Source organism: Rhincodon typus, chromosome 24 (genome assembly GCF_021869965.1).
Source record: "Rhincodon typus isolate 14 chromosome 24, sRhiTyp1.1, whole genome shotgun sequence".
Classification (NCBI taxonomy): domain Eukaryota; kingdom Metazoa; phylum Chordata; class Chondrichthyes; order Orectolobiformes; family Rhincodontidae; genus Rhincodon; species Rhincodon typus.
In genome coordinates, this window is record NC_063355.1 from 31,012,634 (window position 1) to 31,020,674 (window position 8,041).

Here is an 8,041-nt window from a genome sequence, read left to right on the forward strand (position 1 = left end):
TTCTTTAATCCTTATAGACGAGACTTTTGCCCATTTTCCCTATGACAGAATCAGAAATCACACATCACCAGGTTTATTTGAAAAAGCAAACTTTTGGAGCTCAGCTTTTCTCAGGCATAGGATATCCCTCTCTGTCACACTACGCCTGAGGAAGGAGCTGAGCTCCGACAGGTTGCATTTTCAAATAAAGCTGTTGGACTATAACCTGGTGTAGTGTGAATTTTGATCTTGTCCACCCCAGTCCAACACTGGCATCTCCACATCATGCCCTATGACAGAGGCAGCACCTGCATTTCAAATGTGCAGTTTATGCCCTAATACACTGTCAAACATATTTTGAAATAGATTTTGTACAACAGACAGGCCAGCACCTATTAGGTCAATGCTGTGTTTTTATGTTTCAGAGGAGTTGCTGCGTATATCTAACTCAGTCAACGTATTCTTTTGCACAAAAACGGAATGTGAGGATATATTGAATTGTAGCTGGAACATAAGGAAATATCATCATAAAGGCTCATACTGAGCAAAAGTAGCACCTCACGCTGCTTAGTCTCTCATAAAATCATCCAGAGTCCCAATCTTCTAACTAGTTATAAATAACAATATTTATAATTCACTATTTACACCTCTGAAAACATTATGAAAAGTATGATGTCAAAATAATTGTCACAGAATGGCAAAAACCCATATTAATGTCAAATTGCAAAATATGATGTGCTTTATCTCAATGTAAAACACCTATTTAAAATGGTGACTTTGAAGTTCAATACAGTTTAGTCACTTATTTCTTATAAAATACACTATTTAGGTTAAAATACTTAGCACAAAATTTTGATGTTTTCTACGTGTTAGTGATATGGTCTTGAGAATTGTTCACTTCCATTTCATTTAAATCTGAAATTATTTACGTGCACCATAAGTTATTAAAATACACCTTATGGCCTAAGTGGCCTATGCTGTTTGTTGTGAAGAGATGTAGTCCAAATATTTACATTGGTGTTAATTTTCCGAAATTCACTAGATTCTGGAAAAGTTCCGTTGGATTAGAAAGCAAACATAATTCCTATATTCAAGAAGGAAGGGAGGCTTGAAAGGAGGTTCTGGGCCAGTTAGCTTGAAATCTGGCATGGAGAAGAATCAATCATTAAGGAGGTTGTTGTGGGGCACTTAGAAAATCTCAAAGTAATCTGGAAGAGTCAACAAGGTTTTGTGAAAGGGGTAAATGTTTAACCAATTTATTGGAGTTCTTTAAAGAAGCAAAATGCACAGTAAATAAAGGACGTCCTATATACATATTTAGATTTCCAGAAGGCATTTGATAAGCTTGCTACATACAAGGTTATTTCACAAAATAGGAGCTCATGGTGTTCAGGATAACATATTAGCATGGACAGGTGAATGACTGACTGACAGAAAACAGCATGCATAAATGGATCCTTTTTTGATTGGTAGGATGTGACGTGTGGAGACCCACAAGGGCCTGTGCTGGGACTCCAGGTTTTTACAAATTATATCAATTATTCAGATGACAGAAGTAAAAACATGATCACTTTACAGAAGACACTAAGATAGGTAGGAAAGCATGTTGTCAAAAGAATACAAGGAGGATGCAGTTAATGCGGATAGACTGAGCAAACATTTGGCGAGTAGAGTATAATATGTTAAATGTGAAATTATTCATTTTAGCAGAAAGAATTTAAAAGAAGTATTAAACAGAAATTGTAGCAGAACTGAAGTACAAAGGATCTAGGTATTCTAATGCATGAGTCATAAAAAGTTAGTTTGCTGGTACAATAGTAATTAAGGCAGCTAATAGAATACTATTCTTTATTACAGGAGGAATTGAATATAAAAGTATGTTATGCTTCAGCAATACAGGGTATCATATTCAAGATAAGGTCTCACCAATGTACAGTTTTAGTCTCCTTCCATAAGGAAGGATGGAAATGCATAGGAGGTAGTTTAGTGGAGGTTTACTCGATGAGCAGACTATCTTACGAAAATAAGTTGGACAGATTGGCCTCATTTCCAATGAACTTTAAGAGTGAGGGGTAACTTGGTTGAAGTACATAAGATCCTGCAAGGTCTTGACAAGGCAGACATGGAAAGGGTGTTTCCTATTGTGGGCGAATCCAGAACATGGGAGCACTGTTCAAAAATTAGTGGTCACCCTTTTAGGACAGAGATGAGTTTTTTTTCCTGAGGGTGACGCAACTTTGTAACACTCAAGGTTGTGCAAGCAGGGTCAGTGAGTTTTTTTTGACAGAGTTAAATAGATTGTTGTTAAGCAAGGAAATTCAGCTTTATTGGGGGGTAGATGGAAATATGGAACTTGAATCACAACAGATCAGCCATGATCATACTGAACAGTGGAGCAAGGTCAAAGGGCCAGATGGCCACCTTCTGCTCTTCATTCATGTTCATTTGTATTAATTTTTTAAAAGGATTACGTAGCCCCGTATAAATTCATCTTCAACTTTTAAACAAAGTACTTTTGCCAAGAAAAAAGGTACTGGATACAATAATAATGTTGCTCTTGCATCGAGGTTGATACAGTTGGACAATCTGGAGGACTTTCAGAGAAGTCACGTGGACCAATATGATCATGGAATAAAGCTATTGCATTTTGAACCCATTGAGAGAAAATTTGACCTGCTTTAAGAGCAACAATCCATTATTCTTTCTTTTCAACTCATCTAAGCAAAGTGTGAGAGCTGAAATTCCACGAAAAGTCATCTATACTACTTGGGAAAAGTTCCTGAAGATGATTTTTCTGGGATCTGCCCAACTGTCTGAAGCAAAGGGAATTCAGCCAACTGCAACCGTTCCAGAAAGGTATCCCTGTGCTCGCACCTTGTCAATGCAAAATATATTCAGAATCAGAACACCATTTGCGACAATCTGTGACTCATTCATTTGGCTAAATAATTTAAAGTTAACACTCTGCAAGATTTTTGTTTTTGATTTCTCCTCAGACTTCAGTACTTTTTCAAAAATGTATGTATATTTATTCATGTAATCAAAACAATTTGTCAGTAATCCTTAAAGTTTGTTTTGGTAAAAAATAAACTACTTGCTGTTGATATGTGCTATGTCAGGTTCACCAGGTTTCTAATTGGCCATAAATGCTCTTGTGTTGTAGTGGTAGTGTCTGAGCCAGGAGGCCCACATTCAAATCCTGACTGCTCCAGATCTGTGTAATGATATCTCTGAACAGGTTGACTACAAAATACCTATAATTGGCCTCACCGTGAACCTGGTTAAATTTAAAATTTATTGTACCCAGTTGAGGAGAGGGACTAGAAACCAAAACAGTGCACCCCTCTAACCTCAGTCATAACACTTTTTAAAAAAAATTCTTACTTGAAGCATAAAACAAACAGATTTTCATAACCTTAGGATATATCAAAGGATTTTACAGTCAACTGTATTTTTTTTCTGGCAAGTGAAGTCACTTTTCTGTAGTAGAAAATGTTTCTCTTTTTCTTATTCATCCATTGCTCATGGGGCTCACATGCCAGCCCAGCAATTAAGTGTCCATCGCTAACTGCCCTTCAAATGGTAGTGGTGAGCTACCCGCTTGATTTTCTGCCATCATGTGCTGTTGGTACACTCTGCGTTGTTAGGGAGGGAACTCCAGGACATGAAAAAGTCGTAATATAGTTTCAAGTCACGATATTTGTGACTTAGAGGGAACTTTCAGGTGGTGATGTTTCCATACGTTTGCTGTACTTGTTCTTTCAGATAGTAAAGATTTCAGGTAGTAGCAGATAAGTCCATGAAACAATCCAGTCAGTTCTACTCCCCTGAGTCTCTGTGGTCCTACAAGTCTATTTTCTTCAAATGCCAATGCAATTTCTTTTGGAATCATCATTGTTTTTGCAACCAACGTCCTTGTGGGCTCAGCTCTGGGAACTTGTAGCTACACTATTGATATGGGTGGTCCTGTTAGGTTTCTGGTAGTGGCACCAGTGTTGATGGCTGGGGAATTTAATGATAGGTATGCTATTGGGGCACCATGGAGAAGGTTATTTTTCTCTTGAAGATGGTAATTGCCTAGCACTTGTGGTATGAATATTGCTTGTACTAACTATTAGGCTGCACTTTATGGTAAAACCCACTGACCGAGTAAGGCTGAGGGTACAAAATCCAGTGAGTGGCCTTCTTGCTGACTATACAAACCCCCATCCATTTCCAGGTCATCTGATTCCCTTTACTCTTCCCTGGTTTCCCTAAATCTGGGCTTTGCTGCACCTCTTCCTAGGCCAATACATCATTCCAGATGTATAATGCCCAGAACTCAATGCAGTACTCCAAATCAAGTCTGACCAATTTTTTATATCAGTCATGGAACTTCCATCTCTTTATATTTCAGTCCCCTAAAGACAAAGGCTAACATTTCATTAATCTTTTAAATTAATTTCTCTACTCAAGAGCTCCAAATTTTTCTGTTCCTCTTCAAGATAATATGCCACTGTAGTCTTGTTTGCAGAGTCTTTTGCTTTTGTTGTTCAATATTAACAATTGATTTATTTTCCCCCAATATATTCACAGGTGTGGCTGTCACTGGCTATGCTATCATTTATTGCCCATGAGAAAATAATGATAGGACGACTTCTTGAACTGCTGCAGTTTGAGGGAGAGGTACACCCATTGCTGTTCAGAAAGGATAATCCAGGACTTTGACTCAGTGAGCTTTTGAAGGAATTGGATTGCAGGAGTACATCTGCTGATGAAGCACACTGCTGCCACTGTGTAAGCATGCTAAGTGGACATTAAAGGTCATAGACGGGGTTCCAATCAAGCACCCATTTTGGTTTGCTTTGTCCTAGATGGTGTTGAGTTTCTTAGGAGTTGCTGGAGCTGCATTTATTTAGGAAAGCAGAGTTGCCCATCATATTCCTGACTTGTGCCTTGTCGATGGTGGACATGCTTTGCAGAGTCAGGAGGAGAGTTAGTGCAGGATTCCAAGCTACTGACTTGTCTTTGTAACCATAGTGTTCATAAGTCTGGTCAAGTTCAGTTTCTGATTATCATCACAGATCTGCGAGCATCACTACCATTAATGTCATTGACCGTCAAGGGGAGATGTTTAAATTCTCTTGCTGCAGCTGGTCATTGCCTGACACTTGTGATGCTGATCATACCACTGAAGCAGTTTACATGTCTAATTTTCATATTCCTCAAACTAATTCTCTAAGATTTCAGGCAATGTTTTGTTGTCAAAGACCACAAAAAGATAGGACTGTATAATTCATTATGGTAGTACTGGAAGACAATTGTTTAATTTTAACTGTTGAAAAATACTGTAATTAATTAATTATGATTAATGCTGTGATTAATTATGAAACAATTATGATATGTTTGTTTCCACAGTTGAATCATTGATCTGCATGAAAATCTTCCCTTTTTTTTTAAGGTGACATTCCAGTGTAATTTACCCTTAATCCACCCTCAATTGCAAAATTGTTATAAGTATTAATTGAAAGATCCATTGATGCTGCAGCAAAAGAAAGCACGTAGAAAGATGCTGATCATACCAGGCAAAGTCCTCTTTCAAAAATGGTTAGGTTGTGCAATGTTGAATGAGGAATTACAGTTTAAAATCAGTAGATTTAGCTCATGGCATATTGTCAACTTCAAACAACAACACATTAAGTTTGAAGTGCAAAATGCTTAACAGACAATACAACACAGTTTAATAATTTTAATTTTTAAATAAATTTATTGTTTCAGTCTTTCTAAAACATCAATTTAATATTCACCCTTTGGCCTCCTGAGAAATAATTTAAATGGATAAAATGTAGATTGGCTCTAATAAATCACAGGTTAATCCATAGCAAGATGCTGTTTGAGATCACTGTTCTGTGGTTTAATCAGAATTCCTGCTTTCCAACATGAACTTTGATTAGATTGTCTGCACAGGATGAGATCAAAGCTACTGTAACAAAGCGGTTCAGTACTGAGAAATGAGCTTTATCTCATACTCAAACAAAATGATTATCATTCTCACTTGGAGACATTTAATATAGCTGGATTGTCATGATAATAAAATACAGATTATTAATCTAAAATGTTAATCAATTAACTGTGAACTTCAGGGTGAGAGAAAAACATTTAGAAATCAGCTCAGATACTTTAAAACAGTTGCCACAGTCACCTAGAATCATAGAATCCATACAGTGTAGAAACAGGCCCTTTGCCCCAACAAGTCCACACCGACCCTCAGAGCACCTACCCAAACCCATTCACCTATAACCCACACATCCCTGAACATTACGGGCAATTTGGCATGGCCAATCCACCTAGCCTGCACATCTTTGGACTGTGGGAGGAAACCCACGCAGACACGGGGAGAATGTGCAAACTCCAAACAGACAGTCGCCCGAGGCTGGAATTGAACCCGGGTCCCTGGTGCTGTGAGGCAGCAGTGCTAACTACTGTGCCACTGTGCCGCCCACCTGACCCGAAGTTAACCAAGTTTAATGGAAGATACAAAGGAATTTCTAATAACTGGGCCTAATTACCACACTTGAAAAGTCTACACAAAAGGTAATTATCTGCACATGAAAATTAATCATTTAGAATGTATAATTCACAACAAGACCTTTAAGCGTCTCTGCATGGGTGAGACTTCTTTACTAAAGGTATTACTGGAACAAAGACTTAATTCAAAAGTTCATTATGCAAAGAGGAAAACTGAACTCCTGTATCAATAATAAGAGAAACAGGGAAACTCTGAAAGTGGACTGTCAAACCTCTTTGTTGTAATGGAATAATAGCCAGGTTTTCATCCTTTGAAACCTATCACTATCTCGGGAAGACATTGACATGATGGCTGTCACAGACAGACTATCCGAATGGACTTCTTGGAAATAAACACAAGAACTGGCATTTCAAAGGCTTTCAGAACAGTTTGGTTGATAATTGAAGAGAAGCTGCTGCCTCCATTTTCTCTCTCTCTGAAGTTGGCATCAATTACAAAATATTACTGTTTCAATGACTGTTATATCAAGGAACAAAGAATTTTCAGCAATTAGAACAATTGCTATGACTTACTACATCCAGGAAATCAGCTCTTAACAATCAACTTCAGGTTAAAACCTTTTGTCTCAGGGACACACAAAGAACTCTAAACCGTATCAGAGATAGTAGGAACTGCAGATGCTGCAGAATCCGAGACAACAAGGTGCAGGGCTGGATGAACACAGCAGGCCAAGCAGCATCATAGGAGCAGAAAGGCTGACGTTTCGGGCCTAGACCCTTCATCAGAAAAGGGGGAGGGGAAGGGGGTTCTGAAATAAATGGGGAGAGAGTGGGAGGCGGATAGAAGATGGATAGTTGCAGTGGGAGAGAGATCCCCTGAGGTTTGTCCGGAGGGAGGAGGGTAACTTCTTCAGGTTAGGCATCCTTAGAAGAGGCTTCGCAGTGGGGTTAAAATTGAATCAGAGATAGTAGGAACTGCAGATGCTGGAGCCTAACCTGAACAAGTTACCCTCCTCCCTCCAGACAAACCTCAGGGGATCTCTCTCCCACTCTAAACCGTATAGTCTTTTATCTTCCTTTGTGGTTGACACTATTCCCCTTAAACTTTGAAACAGGGGGCCCAGAGTAATTTTATTATTTTCCTCTGCTTTAACAGTCAGTTAATAAATCTATTCTTTCCTTGGCTCAAGGAAGCCTCATTAATTGGATCCTTATTGCTCACAGCAAAAAGTATTTCTCTTTAATTACAGAGGGATATGGCTTTGTGCAAAAAGTATATAAACTTCTGTTGTGGTCAGTGGGAGAGGTTGAACAGGGGAGCCAGTTTACCCCTTCTCACCTGGTTGTAACAGGATACTCAGTCCATGTTTCAGCTCTATTTACTGATCCCTTTTCCTTGAATTTTTCACCTCACAATTGATCATTCTGTACTTGCACTCTGTTTCTGATTTACCATTCCTCAGCTAAAACCCTGTCCCCAGAATCCCTCAGCTATGAACAAAGCCATATTCCCTTTGTTTAACCTCAGTTAATATACATGCCAAGGCAAGTAAAA